This window comes from Onychostoma macrolepis, chromosome 12 (genome assembly GCF_012432095.1).
Source record: "Onychostoma macrolepis isolate SWU-2019 chromosome 12, ASM1243209v1, whole genome shotgun sequence".
Lineage (NCBI taxonomy): Eukaryota > Metazoa > Chordata > Actinopteri > Cypriniformes > Cyprinidae > Onychostoma > Onychostoma macrolepis.
Genome location: NC_081166.1, coordinates 23,425,979 through 23,440,690, shown reverse-complemented (window position 1 = coordinate 23,440,690; position 14,712 = coordinate 23,425,979). Strand labels below are relative to the sequence as shown.

The following is a 14,712-nucleotide window of genomic DNA, read 5'->3' as shown; positions in this document are numbered from 1 at the left end:
ATAGGCTAATCAAAACACACACACGATTACAGTTGGAGTGATGCAAGCTCGATGCGGGAAGGAAAAATACAACATCAGTTTAATGCACTTTTAATCCACCCAGTTTAGTGAGAGTAAAGGTGTCCAAATAGAATGATTCTGAATGAAATAAAGTTATTTTGTAAAGATATGATTTATATCGGGAGAGTGGGGCACAACCTAATACTTTTTGACTTCCTCAGTTTGTGTAAATCCACATTGGGAAGGTGGGGTACATTGTAAAATCTGAGGGGCATGTTGTAACATGACCATATGACAGCTTAAAATGTTATCTGATCTAATAAAAAAATATATACAAGACAAACTAAAATATTTTGTCAATAAATTAACTTTTTCCAAATAAAATAATGATGTTTTTTTTTAAGAATTAAGAAATAATATAATCTTGAAATTTGACTACGAACACATTGCATTCAGGACCCCATGCTTAGGCACAGTTTAAAGCAATGTGGGCATATAGATGAAGAAACACATTCAGACATCCAGAAAAACACAGAGACCTCCTCACACAGCTCACAGCACACAAGACAAATATGCGAGCCAAAATATGCTTTACATTTCTTGAAATAATTTCTGAATGTTAAACATTGAATTTCATTATTCACCTGTTTCTCATTAAAATTCATGAAAATAAATAGTGTAATTACATCGCCAATGTTATAGAAAAGCATAGTTTAATAATAGCAGGGCACACTGTAATGCAGTGTTACAACGTTCCCCATCTGCGTTACTGGAATTTAAAACTGGTTAGTGTCTTCTACTAGTTAGTGAAGCATCTAAAATCTAAACTGATAACAGATTGGACATTCATATAATAGCAGATCTGTCTCATTTTAAAGTAATACTAAAAACTGAGGTGGAAAATTTACTTCAGCCAGAAATTTACTTTTGCTATGGTAAAATAAATGTTCAGTGATATCTTCAAAAGATTTTTTAATTTTGGCAAAAAAAATTATCTGTATGGTGTTGATGTGGCAACTAGTAAATACCACGATTTTTTATGTTAGCATGTGTGGAAATATTTAAACCATGTGTGCTACAACTAACCCAGAGTTAGTTTGTGGCTTGTGCACTCCTACTAAATACAGGAACCATTAAAACAACTGGCAGATTTTGAAACCAGAAATCAGTATCACTTGGTATGACAAGGGGGCAATCATGTTTTGTGTCATGTAGATGCACTGAAGCTGATGATCTGCTTGTTCTTTACCTGTCAATCGATGACCCTCTCTCAGAAATGTATCCAACTAGCAACAGAGCATAAATTCCAGTTTACTGTCTGTTACTGACTATATTGTAATGCAACAGTTAGTATTTAAAAGTTGCAAAACAAGTTTGCTCGATAAATTACTGTTCAAATGTTTGGTGTCAACAAATTACTTTTATTCAGAAATGGTACATTAAATTGAACAGAAATAACAATGAAGCTATTTATAACATTAGAAAAAGATTTGTATTTTAAAAAATGCTGCTCTTTTGAACTTTCTATTCATAAAAAACGTCTACTTTAAGCAGCACAAACATTTTCAACAAATAAAAAATAATAATGAAAAGAAAGAAAGTTTCAGTATATTAGTCAGTAAGAGTAAAGGCTGGAGTAATGGCTGCTGAAAATTATGTTGCCATCACATACATTAAATTGTAAAATATATAAAATGAGTAAACAGCTATTTTGAAATTTATTAATATTAACACTTTTGGCGAAGCACAACAAGACAAAAGTCGGTGGAAAGTTGCCGGGCTAAAAAATAACTTTGCAGAATAGTGTGGCGAAGGGGTCTAAGATATTGGATTTTGGCTCTTGTTCCAATGTCAATAGCTTTTGTATGCTTTGAAAATGTCAGGACTGTTAGAAACATGTAAGTATGGCAAGGTGTGTCATCTTCTTTCATAATGGTTGCCTCATTGCTAAGGCAGGGTGACTTAGTTCTGCTCCTGCCCCATCCTTCCTGTGTGGTTTACTGACTACTTGAGGTTTCGTTGCTGACGATCTGAGTCAATCCTGTGTTGATCTGTTTTTCCAAACTCATCTCAGACTTGTTGTGACAGCAACACAGCCGCAAGCGCTAACCCGCTTGGGATCAGGTTTGTCTTACGCAAACAGGATTAGACTGCAGCTTTTTAGCAAATTCAGCATCGGGGTGGCCTTTCCACCGGTCGAAGCGACCCATGGAACACTGACCCACGGGGTAGCGTGGCCGAGTGGTCTAAGGCGCTGGATTTGGGCTCCAGTCTCTCTGAGGCGTGGGTTCAATCCCACCGCTGCCAGGGCAACCTTTTTGGAATACTCTTGTGGCTGCGATTGCCGAGCAAAGAGCTATCCTTGGCCGCACTCGATGGGCTTTGCGAAGAATCGCGTTACCGCAATTTCTGCAGGGTGGAAGGGCAGAAAAGGGTAGTTTACCGGGTAGCGTGGCGGCGGTCTAAGGCGCTGGATTAAGGCTCCAGTCTCTTCGGAGGCGTGGTTCAATCCCACCGCTGCCAGGGCAACCTTTTGGAATACTCTTGTGGCTGCGATTGCCGAGCAAAGAGCTATCCTTGGCCGCACTTTTCGATGGGCTTTGCGAAGAATCGCTACCGCAATTTCTGCAGGGTGGAAGGGCAGAAAAGGGTAGTTTACCGGGTAGCGTGGCGAGTGGTCTAAGGCGCTGGATTAAGGCTCCAGTCTCTGGAGGCGTGGTTCGAATCCCACCGCTGCCAGCTGTGGTTTTAACCAAGGCGGGAGGTACCTGCCTGAACTCGAGAAAGGTCTGAAAATATTGTGAGAGCACTATATTTCCTGGCAGCAGCCAGGCCGCCCAGGAACATGAGAGTCAAACTAGATTCCTCGTCCTCTCCACAGCCAATCGCCTCTTTGCTAAGGCAGGGTACTTAATTCTGCTCCTGGGGACCCATCCTTCCTGTGTGGTTTACTGACTACTTGAGGTTTCGTTGACGATCTGAGTCAATCCTGTGTTGATCTGTTTTTCCAAACTCATCTCAGACTTGTTGTGACAGCAACACAGCCGCATAGCGCTAACCGCTTGGGATCAGGTTTGTCTTACGCAAACAGGATTAGACTGCAGCTTTTTAGCAAATTCAGCATCGGGGTGGCCTTTCCACCGGTCGAAGCGACCCATGGAACACTGACCCACGGGGTAGCGTGGCCGAGCGGTCTAAGGCGCTGGATTAAGGCTCCAGTCTCTTGGGCGTGGGTTGAATCCCACCGCTGCCAGGGCAACCTTTTGGAATACTCTTGTGGCTGCGATTGCCGAGCAAAGAGCTATCCTTGGCCGCACTTTTCGATGGGCTTTGCGAAGAATCGGCGTTACCGCAATTTCTGCAGGGTGGAAGGGCAGAAAAGGTGTAGTTTACCGGGTAGCGTGGCCGAGCGGTCTAAGGCGCTGGATTTGGGCTCCAGTCTCTGGAGGCGTGGGTTCAATCCCACCGCTGCCAGGGCAACCTTTTTGGAATACTCTTGTGGCTGCGATTGCCGAGCAAAGAGCTATCCTTGGCCGCACTCGATGGGCTTTGCGAAGAATCGCGTTACCGCAATTTCTGCAGGGTGGAAGGGCAGAAAAGGTGTAGTTTACCGGGTAGCGTGGCGAGTGGTCTAAGGCGCTGGATTAAGGCTCCAGTCTCTTGGGCGTGGGTTGAATCCCACCGCTGCCAGGGCAACCTTTTGAATACTCTTGTGGCTGCGATTGCCGAGCAAGAGCTATCCTTGGCCGCACTTTTCGATGGGCTTTGCGAAGAATCGCTACCGCAATTTCTGCAGGGTGGAAGGGCAGAAAAGGGTAGTTTACCGGGTAGCGTGGCGGCGGTCTAAGGCGCTGGATTAAGGCTCCAGTCTCTTCGAGGCGTGGGTTCGAATCCCACCGCTGCCAGGGCAACCTTTTGAATACTCTTGTGGCTGCGATTGCCGAGCAAGAGCTATCCTTGGCCGCACTCGATGGGCTTTATGCGAAGAATCGCGTTACCGCAATTTCTGCAGGGTGGAAGGGCAGAAAAGGGTAGTTTACCGGGTAGCGTGGCCGAGTGGTCTAAGGCGCTGGATTTAGGCTCCAGTCTCTGGAGGCGTGGTTCGAATCCCACCGCTGCCAGGGCAACCTTTTGGAATACTCTTGTGGCTGCGATTGCCGAGCAAAGAGCTATCCTTGGCCGCACTCGATGGGCTTTGCGAAGAATCGCTACCGCAATTTCTGCAGGGTGGAAGGGCAGAAAAGGGTAGTTTACCGGGTAGCGTGGCGGCGGTCTAAGGCGCTGGATTAAGGCTCCAGTCTCTTCGAGGCGTGGGTTCGAATCCCACCGCTGCCAGGGCAACCTTTTGAATACTCTTGTGGCTGCGATTGCCGAGCAAGAGCTATCCTTGGCCGCACTCGATGGGCTTTATGCGAAGAATCGCGTTACCGCAATTTCTGCAGGGTGGAAGGGCAGAAAAGGGGTAGTTTACCGGGTAGCGTGGCCGAGTGGTCTAAGGCGCTGGATTTAGGCTCCAGTCTCTGGAGGCGTGGTTCGAATCCCACCGCTGCCAGGGCAACCTTTTTGGAATACTCTTGTGGCTGCGATTGCCGAGCAAAGAGCTATCCTTGGCCGCACTCGATGGGCTTTGCGAAGAATCGCGTTACCGCAATTTCTGCAGGGTGGAAGGGCAGAAAAGGGTAGTTTACCGGGTAGCGTGGCGGCGGTCTAAGGCGCTGGATTTGGGCTCCAGTCTCTTCGAGGCGTGGGTTCAATCCCACCGCTGCCAGCTGTGGTTTTAACCAAGGCCGGGAGGTACCTGCGTGAACTCGAGAAAGGTCTGAAAATATTGTGAGAGCACTATATTTCCCTGGCAGCAGCCAGGCCGCCCAGGAACATGAGAGTCAAACTAGATTCCTCGTCCTCTCCCACAGCCAATCGCCTCTTTGCTAAGGCAGGGTGACTTAGTTCTGCTCCTGCGGCCCCATCCTTCCTGTGTGGTTTACTGACTACTTGAGGTTTCGTTGACGATCTGAGTCAATCCTGTGTTGATCTGTTTTTCCAAACTCATCACATCCAAATTCAGCCCCTTTTGCATTCCTTTCTTTTTAGCCAAGCCAGTGCTGGAAGCCTGTCCCAGCCTCTGCTCCTTTCTAATAAAGGCACCCTGTTGAAACAGTGACACCAATAATTTACAATCATAGTGAAGTTACTTCAAAACATCCCCCCGCCCCCAACCGCTTCAGCCAGGCCCCCCAGGAACATGCGAGTCAAACCAGATTCCTCGTCCTCTCCCACAGCCGATCGCCTATTTGCTAAGGCAGGGTGACTTAGTTCTGCTCCTGCGGCCCCATCCTTCCTGTGTGGTTTACTGACTACTTGAGGTTTCGTTGCTGGCGATTTGAGTCAATCCTGTGTTGATCTGTTTTTCCAAACTCATCTCAGACTTGTTGTGACAGCAACACAGCCATAGCGCTAACCCGCTTGGGATCAGGTTTGTCTTACGCAAACAGGATTAGACTGCAGCTTTTTAGCAAATTCAGCATCGGGGTGGCCTTTCCACCGGTCGAAGCGACCCATGGAACACTGACCCACGGGGTAGCGTGGCCGAGCGGTCTAAGGCGCTGGATTAAGGCTCCAGTCTCTCTGGAGGCGTGGGTTCGAATCCCACCGCTGCCAGCTGTGGTTTTAACCAAGGCCGGGAGGTACCTGCGTGAACTCGAGAAAGGTCTGAAAATATTGTGAGAGCACTATATTTCCCTGGCAGCAGCCAGGCCGCCCAGGAACATGAGAGTCAAACTAGATTCCTCGTCCTCTCCCACAGCCAATCGCCTCTTTGCTAAGGCAGGGTACTTAATTCTGCTCCTGGGGACCCATCCTTCCTGTGTGGTTTTACTGACTACTTGAGGTTTCGTTGCTGGCGATTTGAGTCAATCCTGTGTTGATCTGTTTTTCCAAACTCATCTCAGACTTGTTGTGACAGCAACACAGCCGCAAGCGCTAACCCGCTTGGGATCAGGTTTGTCTTACGCAAACAGGATTAGACTGCAGCTTTTTAGCAAATTCAGCATCGGGGTGGCCTTTCCACCGGTCGAAGCGACCCATGGAACACTGACCCACGGGGTAGCGTGGCCGAGCGGTCTAAGGCGCTGGATTAAGGCTCCAGTCTCTTCGGAGGCGTGGGTTCGAATCCCACCGCTGCCAGGGCAACCTTTTTGGAATACTCTTGTGGCTGCGATTGCCGAGCAAAGAGCTATCCTTGGCCGCACTCGATGGGCTTTGCGAAGAATCGCGTTACCGCAATTTCTGCAGGGTGGAAGGGCAGAAAAGGGTTGTCTACCGGGGTAGCGTGGCCGAGTGGTCTAAGGCGCTGGATTTAGGCTCCAGTCTCTCTGGAGGCGTGGGTTCGAATCCCACCGCTGCCAGCTGTGGTTTTAACCAAGGCCGGGAGGTACCTGCCTGAACTCGAGAAAGGTCTGAAAATATTGTGAGAGCACTATATTTCCCTGGCAGCAGCCAGGCCGCCCAGGAACATGAGAGTCAAACTAGATTCCTCGTCCTCTCCCACAGCCAATCGCCTCTTTGCTAAGGCAGGGTACTTAATTCTGCTCCTGGGGACCCATCCTTCCTGTGTGGTTTTACTGACTACTTGAGGTTTCGTTGCTGACGATCTGAGTCAATCCTGTGTTGATCGGTTCTTCCAAACTCATCACATCCAAATTCAGCCCCTTTTGCATTCCTTTCTTTTTAGCCAAGCCAGTGCTGGAAGCCTGTCCCAGCCTCTGCTCCTTTCTAATAAAGGCACCCTGTTGAAACAGTGACACCAATAATTTACAATCATAGTGAAGTTACTTCAAAACATCCCCCGCCCCCAACCGCTTCAGCCAGGCCCCCCAGGAACATGCGAGTCAAACCAGATTCCTCGTCCTCTCCCACAGCCGATCGCCTATTTGCTAAGGCAGGGTGACTTAGTTCTGCTCCTGCGGCCCCATCCTTCCTGTGTGGTTTACTGACTACTTGAGGTTTCGTTGCTGGCGATTTGAGTCAATCCTGTGTTGATCTGTTTTTCCAAACTCATCTCAGACTTGTTGTGACAGCAACACAGCCGCAAGCGCTAACCCGCTTGGGATCAGGTTTGTCTTACGCAAACAGGATTAGACTGCAGCTTTTTAGCAAATTCAGCATCGGGGTGGCCTTTCCACCGGTCGAAGCGACCCATGGAACACTGACCCACGGGGTAGCGTGGCCGAGCGGTCTAAGGCGCTGGATTAAGGCTCCAGTCTCTTCGGAGGCGTGGGTTCGAATCCCACCGCTGCCAGGGCAACCTTTTTGGAATACTCTTGTGGCTGCGATTGCCGAGCAAAGAGCTATCCTTGGCCGCACTCGATGGGCTTTGCGAAGAATCGCGTTACCGCAATTTCTGCAGGGTGGAAGGGCAGAAAAGGGGTAGTTTACCGGGGTAGCGTGGCCGAGTGGTCTAAGGCGCTGGATTTAGGCTCCAGTCTCTCTGGAGGCGTGGGTTCGAATCCCACCGCTGCCAGCTGTGGTTTTAACCAAGGCCGGGAGGTACCTGTGTGAACTCGAGAAAGGTCTGAAAATATTGTGAGAGCACTATATTTCCCTGGCAGCAGCCAGGCCGCCCAGGAACATGAGAGTCAAACTAGATTCCTCGTCCTCTCCCACAGCCAATCGCCTCTTTGCTAAGGCAGGGTACTTAATTCTGCTCCTGGGGACCCATCCTTCCTGTGTGGTTTTACTGACTACTTGAGGTTTCGTTGCTGACGATCTGAGTCAATCCTGTGTTGATCGGTTCTTCCAAACTCATCACATCCAAATTCAGCCCCTTTTGCATTCCTTTCTTTTTAGCCAAGCCAGTGCTGGAAGCCTGTCCCAGCCTCTGCTCCTTTCTAATAAAGGCACCCTGTTGAAACAGTGACACCAATAATTTACAATCATAGTGAAGTTACTTCAAAACATCCCCCGCCCCCAACCGCTTCAGCCAGGCCCCCCAGGAACATGCGAGTCAAACCAGATTCCTCGTCCTCTCCCACAGCCGATCGCCTATTTGCTAAGGCAGGGTGACTTAGTTCTGCTCCTGCGGCCCCATCCTTCCTGTGTGGTTTACTGACTACTTGAGGTTTCGTTGCTGGCGATTTGAGTCAATCCTGTGTTGATCTGTTTTTCCAAACTCATCTCAGACTTGTTGTGACAGCAACACAGCCGCAAGCGCTAACCCGCTTGGGATCAGGTTTGTCTTACGCAAACAGGATTAGACTGCAGCTTTTTAGCAAATTCAGCATCGGGGTGGCCTTTCCACCGGTCGGCGACCCATGGAACACTGACCCCCGGGTAGCGTGGCCGAGCGGTCTAAGGCGCTGGATTAAGGCTCCAGTCTCTTCGGAGGCGTGGGTTCGAATCCCACCGCTGCCAGGGCAACCTTTTTGGAATACTCTTGTGGCTGCGATTGCCGAGCAAAGAGCTATCCTTGGCCGCACTCGATGGGCTTTGCGAAGAATCGCGTTACCGCAATTTCTGCAGGGTGGAAGGGCAGAAAAGGGGTAGTTTACCGGGGTAGCGTGGCGAGTGGTCTAAGGCGCTGGATTTAGGCTCCAGTCTCTCTGGAGGCGTGGGTTCGAATCCCACCGCTGCCAGCTGTGGTTTTAACCAAGGCCGGGAGGTACCTGCGTGAACTCGAGAAAGGTCTGAAAATATTGTGAGAGCACTATATTTCCCTGGCAGCAGCCAGGCCGCCCAGGAACATGAGAGTCAAACTAGATTCCTCGTCCTCTCCCACAGCCAATCGCCTTTGCTAAGGCAGGGTACTTAATTCTGCTCCTGGGGACCCATCCTTCCTGTGTGGTTTTACTGACTACTTGAGGTTTCGTTGCTGACGATCTGAGTCAATCCTGTGTTGATCGGTTCTTCCAAACTCATCACATCCAAATTCAGCCCCTTTTGCATTCCTTTCTTTTTAGCCAAGCCAGTGCTGGAAGCCTGTCCCAGCCTCTGCTCCTTTCTAATAAAGGCACCCTGTTGAAACAGTGACACCAATAATTTACAATCATAGTGAAGTTACTTCAAAACATCCCCCCGCCCCCAACCGCTTCAGCCAGGCCCCCCAGGAACATGCGAGTCAAACCAGATTCCTCGTCCTCTCCCACAGCCGATCGCCTATTTGCTAAGGCAGGGTGACTTAGTTCTGCTCCTGCGGCCCCATCCTTCCTGTGTGGTTTACTGACTACTTGAGGTTTCGTTGCTGGCGATTTGAGTCAATCCTGTGTTGATCTGTTTTTCCAAACTCATCTCAGACTTGTTGTGACAGCAACACAGCCGCAAGCGCTAACCCGCTTGGGATCAGGTTTGTCTTACGCAAACAGGATTAGACTGCAGCTTTTAGCAAATTCAGCATCGGGTGGCCTTTCCACGGTCGAGCGACCCATGGAACACTGACCCACGGGTAGCGTGGCGGCGGTCTAAGGCGCTGGATTAAGGCTCCAGTCTCTTCGGAGGCGTGGGTTCGAATCCCACCGCTGCCAGGGCAACCTTTTTGGAATACTCTTGTGGCTGCGATTGCCGAGCAAAGAGCTATCCTTGGCCGCACTCGATGGGCTTTGCGAAGAATCGCGTTACCGCAATTTCTAAAGGGTGGAAGGGCAGAAAAGGGGTTGTCTACCGGGGTAGCGTGGCCGAGTGGTCTAAGGCGCTGGATTTAGGCTCCAGTCTCTCTGGAGGCGTGGGTTCGAATCCCACCGCTGCCAGCTGTGGTTTTAACCAAGGCCGGGAGGTACCTGCGTGAACTCGAGAAAGGTCTGAAAATATTGTGAGAGCACTATATTTCCCTGGCAGCAGCCAGGCCGCCCAGGAACATGAGAGTCAAACTAGATTCCTCGTCCTCTCCCACAGCCAATCGCCTCTTTGCTAAGGCAGGGTACTTAATTCTGCTCCTGGGGACCCATCCTTCCTGTGTGGTTTTACTGACTACTTGAGGTTTCGTTGCTGACGATCTGAGTCAATCCTGTGTTGATCGGTTCTTCCAAACTCATCACATCCAAATTCAGCCCCTTTTGCATTCCTTTCTTTTTAGCCAAGCCAGTGCTGGAAGCCTGTCCCAGCCTCTGCTCCTTTCTAATAAAGGCACCCTGTTGAAACAGTGACACCAATAATTTACAATCATAGTGAAGTTACTTCAAAACATCCCCCCGCCCCCAACCGCTTCAGCCAGGCCCCCCAGGAACATGCGAGTCAAACCAGATTCCTCGTCCTCTCCCACAGCCAATCGCCTCTTTGCTAAGGCAGGGTGACTTAGTTCTGCTCCTGCGGCCCCATCCTTCCTGTGTGGTTTTACTGACTACTTGAGGTTTCGTTGCTGACGATCTGAGTCAATCCTGTGTTGATCGGTTCTTCCAAACTCATCTCAGACTTGTTGTGACAGCAACACAGCATAGCGCTAACCGCTTGGGATCAGGTTTGTCTTACGCAAACAGGATTAGACTGCAGCTTTTAGCAAATTCAGCATCGGGTGGCCTTTCCACGGTCGAGCGACCCATGGAACACTGACCCACGGGTAGCGTGGCCGAGCGGTCTAAGGCGCTGGATTTGGGCTCCAGTCTCTTCGGAGGCGTGGTTCGAATCCCACCGCTGCCAGGGCAACCTTTTGGAATACTCTTGTGGCTGCGATTGCCGAGCAAAGAGCTATCCTTGGCCGCACTTTTCGATGGGCTTTGCGAAGAATCGCGTTACCGCAATTTCTGCAGGGTGGAAGGGCAGAAAAGGTGTAGTTTACCGGGTAGCGTGGCCGAGCGGTCTAAGGCGCTGGATTAAGGCTCCAGTCTCTTCGGAGGCGTGGGTTCGAATCCCACCGCTGCCAGGGCAACCTTTTTGGAATACTCTTGTGGCTGCGATTGCCGAGCAAAGAGCTATCCTTGGCCGCACTCGATGGGCTTTGCGAAGAATCGCGTTACCGCAATTTCTGCAGGGTGGAAGGGCAGAAAAGGGTAGTTTACCGGGGTAGCGTGGCCGAGTGGTCTAAGGCGCTGGATTTAGGCTCCAGTCTCTCTGGGCGTGGGTTCAATCCCACCGCTGCCAGGGCAACCTTTTGAATACTCTTGTGGCTGCGATTGCCGAGCAAGAGCTATCCTTGGCCGCACTTTTCGATGGGCTTTGCGAAGAATCGCGTTACCGCAATTTCTGCAGGGTGGAAGGGCAGAAAAGGGTAGTTTACCGGGTAGCGTGGCCGAGCGGTCTAAGGCGCTGGATTTGGGCTCCAGTCTCTTGGGCGTGGGTTGAATCCCACCGCTGCCAGCTGTGGTTTTAACCAAGGCCGGGAGGTACCTGTGAACTCGAGAAAGGTCTGAAAATATTGTGAGAGCACTATATTTCCTGGCAGCAGCCAGGCCGCCCAGGAACATGAGAGTCAAACTAGATTCCTCGTCCTCTCCACAGCCAATCGCCTTTGCTAAGGCAGGGTACTTAATTCTGCTCCTGGGGACCCATCCTTCCTGTGTGGTTTTACTGACTACTTGAGGTTTCGTTGCTGACGATCTGAGTCAATCCTGTGTTGATCGGTTCTTCCAAACTCATCACATCCAAATTCAGCCCCTTTTGCATTCCTTTCTTTTTAGCCAAGCCAGTGCTGGAAGCCTGTCCCAGCCTCTGCTCCTTTCTAATAAAGGCACCCTGTTGAAACAGTGACACCAATAATTTACAATCATAGTGAAGTTACTTCAAAACATCCCCCGCCCCCAACCGCTTCAGCCAGGCCCCCCAGGAACATGCGAGTCAAACCAGATTCCTCGTCCTCTCCCACAGCCGATCGCCTATTTGCTAAGGCAGGGTGACTTAGTTCTGCTCCTGCGGCCCCATCCTTCCTGTGTGGTTTACTGACTACTTGAGGTTTCGTTGCTGGCGATTTGAGTCAATCCTGTGTTGATCTGTTTTTCCAAACTCATCTCAGACTTGTTGTGACAGCAACACAGCCGCAAGCGCTAACCCGCTTGGGATCAGGTTTGTCTTACGCAAACAGGATTAGACTGCAGCTTTTTAGCAAATTCAGCATCGGGGTGGCCTTTCCACCGGTCGAAGCGACCCATGGAACACTGACCCACGGGGTAGCGTGGCCGAGCGGTCTAAGGCGCTGGATTAAGGCTCCAGTCTCTTGGGCGTGGGTTGAATCCCACCGCTGCCAGGGCAACCTTTTGGAATACTCTTGTGGCTGCGATTGCCGAGCAAAGAGCTATCCTTGGCCGCACTCGATGGGCTTTATGCGAAGAATCGCGTTACCGCAATTTCTGCAGGGTGGAAGGGCAGAAAAGGGTAGTTTACCGGGTAGCGTGGCCGAGTGGTCTAAGGCGCTGGATTTAGGCTCCAGTCTCTCTGGAGGCGTGGGTTCAATCCCACCGCTGCCAGCTGTGGTTTTAACCAAGGCCGGGAGGTACCTGTGAACTCGAGAAAGGTCTGAAAATATTGTGAGAGCACTATATTTCCTGGCAGCAGCCAGGCCGCCCAGGAACATGAGAGTCAAACTAGATTCCTCGTCCTCTCCACAGCCAATCGCCTCTTTGCTAAGGCAGGGTACTTAATTCTGCTCCTGGGGACCCATCCTTCCTGTGTGGTTTACTGACTACTTGAGGTTTCGTTGTTGACGATCTGAGTCAATCCTGTGTTGATCGGTTCTTCCAAACTCATCACATCCAAATTCAGCCCCTTTTGCATTCCTTTCTTTTTAGCCAAGCCAGTGCTGGAAGCCTGTCCCAGCCTCTGCTCCTTTCTAATAAAGGCACCCTGTTGAAACAGTGACACCAATAATTTACAATCATAGTGAAGTTACTTCAAAACATACCCCCGCCCCCAACCGCTTCAGCCAGGCCCCCCAGGAACATGCGAGTCAAACCAGATTCCTCGTCCTCTCCCACAGCCGATCGCCTATTTGCTAAGGCAGGGTGACTTAGTTCTGCTCCTGCGGCCCCATCCTTCCTGTGTGGTTTACTGACTACTTGAGGTTTCGTTGCTGGCGATTTGAGTCAATCCTGTGTTGATCTGTTTTTCCAAACTCATCTCAGACTTGTTGTGACAGCAACACAGCATAGCGCTAACCCGCTTGGGATCAGGTTTGTCTTACGCAAACAGGATTAGACTGCAGCTTTTTAGCAAATTCAGCATCGGGGTGGCCTTTCCACCGGTCGAAGCGACCCATGGAACACTGACCCACGGGGTAGCGTGGCCGAGCGGTCTAAGGCGCTGGATTAAGGCTCCAGTCTCTTCGGAGGCGTGGGTTCGAATCCCACCGCTGCCAGGGCAACCTTTTTGGAATACTCTTGTGGCTGCGATTGCCGAGCAAAGAGCTATCCTTGGCCGCACTCGATGGGCTTTATGCGAAGAATCGGCGTTACCGCAATTTCTGCAGGGTGGAAGGGCAGAAAAGGGTAGTTTACCGGGTAGCGTGGCCGAGTGGTCTAAGGCGCTGGATTTAGGCTCCAGTCTCTCTGGGCGTGGGTTCGAATCCCACCGCTGCCAGCTGTGGTTTTAACCAAGGCGGGAGGTACCTGTGAACTCGAGAAAGGTCTGAAAATATTGTGAGAGCACTATATTTCCTGGCAGCAGCCAGGCCGCCCAGGAACATGAGAGTCAAACTAGATTCCTCGCCCTCTCCCACAGCCAATCGCCTCTTTGCTAAGGCAGGGTGACTTAGTTCTGCTCCTGCGCCCCATCCTTCCTGTGTGGTTTACTGACTACTTGAGGTTTCGTTGTTGGCGATTTGAGTCAATCCTGTGTTGATCTGTTTTTCCAAACTCATCACATCCAAATTCAGCCCCTTTTGCATTCCTTTCTTTTTAGCCAAGCCAGTGCTGGAAGCCTGTCCCAGCCTCTGCTCCTTTCTAATAAAGGCACCCTGTTGAAACAGTGACACCAATAATTTACAATCATAGTGAAGTTACTTCAAAACATCCCCCGCCCCCAACCGCTTCAGCCAGGCCCCCCAGGAACATGCGAGTCAAACCAGATTCCTCGTCCTCTCCCACAGCCAATCGCCTCTTTGCTAAGGCAGGGTACTTAATTCTGCTCCTGGGGACCCATCCTTCCTGTGTGGTTTTACTGACTACTTGAGGTTTCGTTGCTGACGATCTGAGTCAATCCTGTGTTGATCTGTTTTTCCAAACTCATCTCAGACTTGTTGTGACAGCAACACAGCATAGCGCTAACCGCTTGGGATCAGGTTTGTCTTACGCAAACAGGATTAGACTGCAGCTTTTAGCAAATTCAGCATCGGGTGGCCTTTCCACGGTCGGCGACCCATGGAACACTGACCCACGGGTAGCGTGGCGGCGGTCTAAGGCGCTGGATTTAGGCTCCAGTCTCTTCGGAGGCGTGGTTCAATCCCACCGCTGCCAGCTGTGGTTTTAACCAAGGCGGGAGGTACCTGTGAACTCGAGAAAGGTCTGAAAATATTGTGAGAGCACTATATTTCCTGGCAGCAGCCAGGCCGCCCAGGAACATGAGAGTCAAACTAGATTCCTCGTCCTCTCCCACAGCCGATTGCCTATTTGCTAAGGCAGGGTACTTAATTCTGCTCCTGGGGACCCATCCTTCCTGTGTGGTTTACTGACTACTTGAGGTTTCGTTGCTGGATCTGAGTCAATCCTGTGTTGATCGGTTCTTCCAAACTCATCTCAGACTTGTTGTGACAGCAACACAGCATAGCGCTAACCGCTTGGGATCAGGTTTGTCTTACGCAAA

At 50.4% G+C, this 14,712-nt stretch overlaps 18 non-coding genes across 18 annotated transcripts; all 18 read left to right on the top strand.

Annotated features, from left to right (window-relative positions):
• Nucleotides 1-2,227: 2,227 nt before the first annotated feature.
• On the top strand, nucleotides 2,228-2,307 carry trnap-ugg (transfer RNA proline (anticodon UGG)). The gene has a single exon. It is a non-coding gene; the product is annotated as a tRNA-Pro (tRNA).
• A 1,088-nt stretch (nucleotides 2,308-3,395) lies between these two features.
• trnap-ugg (transfer RNA proline (anticodon UGG)) lies at nucleotides 3,396-3,474 on the top strand. The gene has a single exon. It is a non-coding gene; the product is annotated as a tRNA-Pro (tRNA).
• Nucleotides 3,475-4,042: 568 nt separating this feature from the next.
• On the top strand, nucleotides 4,043-4,121 carry trnal-uag (transfer RNA leucine (anticodon UAG)). Its single transcript has one exon. It is a non-coding gene; the product is annotated as a tRNA-Leu (tRNA).
• Nucleotides 4,122-4,473: 352 nt separating this feature from the next.
• On the top strand, nucleotides 4,474-4,552 carry trnal-uag (transfer RNA leucine (anticodon UAG)). The gene has a single exon. It is a non-coding gene; the product is annotated as a tRNA-Leu (tRNA).
• Nucleotides 4,553-5,576: 1,024 nt separating this feature from the next.
• trnal-aag (transfer RNA leucine (anticodon AAG)) lies at nucleotides 5,577-5,658 on the top strand. The gene has a single exon. It is a non-coding gene; the product is annotated as a tRNA-Leu (tRNA).
• A 443-nt stretch (nucleotides 5,659-6,101) lies between these two features.
• On the top strand, nucleotides 6,102-6,183 carry trnal-aag (transfer RNA leucine (anticodon AAG)). The gene has a single exon. It is a non-coding gene; the product is annotated as a tRNA-Leu (tRNA).
• Nucleotides 6,184-6,322: 139 nt separating this feature from the next.
• trnal-uag (transfer RNA leucine (anticodon UAG)) lies at nucleotides 6,323-6,404 on the top strand. Its single transcript has one exon. It is a non-coding gene; the product is annotated as a tRNA-Leu (tRNA).
• An 811-nt stretch (nucleotides 6,405-7,215) lies between these two features.
• On the top strand, nucleotides 7,216-7,297 carry trnal-aag (transfer RNA leucine (anticodon AAG)). The gene has a single exon. It is a non-coding gene; the product is annotated as a tRNA-Leu (tRNA).
• A 140-nt stretch (nucleotides 7,298-7,437) lies between these two features.
• On the top strand, nucleotides 7,438-7,519 carry trnal-uag (transfer RNA leucine (anticodon UAG)). The gene has a single exon. It is a non-coding gene; the product is annotated as a tRNA-Leu (tRNA).
• Nucleotides 7,520-8,327: 808 nt separating this feature from the next.
• trnal-aag (transfer RNA leucine (anticodon AAG)) lies at nucleotides 8,328-8,409 on the top strand. Its single transcript has one exon. It is a non-coding gene; the product is annotated as a tRNA-Leu (tRNA).
• Nucleotides 8,410-8,549: 140 nt separating this feature from the next.
• Nucleotides 8,550-8,630, top strand: trnal-uag (transfer RNA leucine (anticodon UAG)). Its single transcript has one exon. It is a non-coding gene; the product is annotated as a tRNA-Leu (tRNA).
• Nucleotides 8,631-9,655: 1,025 nt separating this feature from the next.
• trnal-uag (transfer RNA leucine (anticodon UAG)) lies at nucleotides 9,656-9,737 on the top strand. Its single transcript has one exon. It is a non-coding gene; the product is annotated as a tRNA-Leu (tRNA).
• An 805-nt stretch (nucleotides 9,738-10,542) lies between these two features.
• trnap-ugg (transfer RNA proline (anticodon UGG)) lies at nucleotides 10,543-10,623 on the top strand. Its single transcript has one exon. It is a non-coding gene; the product is annotated as a tRNA-Pro (tRNA).
• Nucleotides 10,624-10,764: 141 nt separating this feature from the next.
• Nucleotides 10,765-10,846, top strand: trnal-aag (transfer RNA leucine (anticodon AAG)). Its single transcript has one exon. It is a non-coding gene; the product is annotated as a tRNA-Leu (tRNA).
• A 139-nt stretch (nucleotides 10,847-10,985) lies between these two features.
• Nucleotides 10,986-11,064, top strand: trnal-uag (transfer RNA leucine (anticodon UAG)). Its single transcript has one exon. It is a non-coding gene; the product is annotated as a tRNA-Leu (tRNA).
• A 1,238-nt stretch (nucleotides 11,065-12,302) lies between these two features.
• trnal-uag (transfer RNA leucine (anticodon UAG)) lies at nucleotides 12,303-12,383 on the top strand. The gene has a single exon. It is a non-coding gene; the product is annotated as a tRNA-Leu (tRNA).
• An 805-nt stretch (nucleotides 12,384-13,188) lies between these two features.
• Nucleotides 13,189-13,270, top strand: trnal-aag (transfer RNA leucine (anticodon AAG)). Its single transcript has one exon. It is a non-coding gene; the product is annotated as a tRNA-Leu (tRNA).
• A 141-nt stretch (nucleotides 13,271-13,411) lies between these two features.
• On the top strand, nucleotides 13,412-13,491 carry trnal-uag (transfer RNA leucine (anticodon UAG)). The gene has a single exon. It is a non-coding gene; the product is annotated as a tRNA-Leu (tRNA).
• The last annotated feature ends 1,221 nt before the right edge of the window (nucleotides 13,492-14,712 follow it).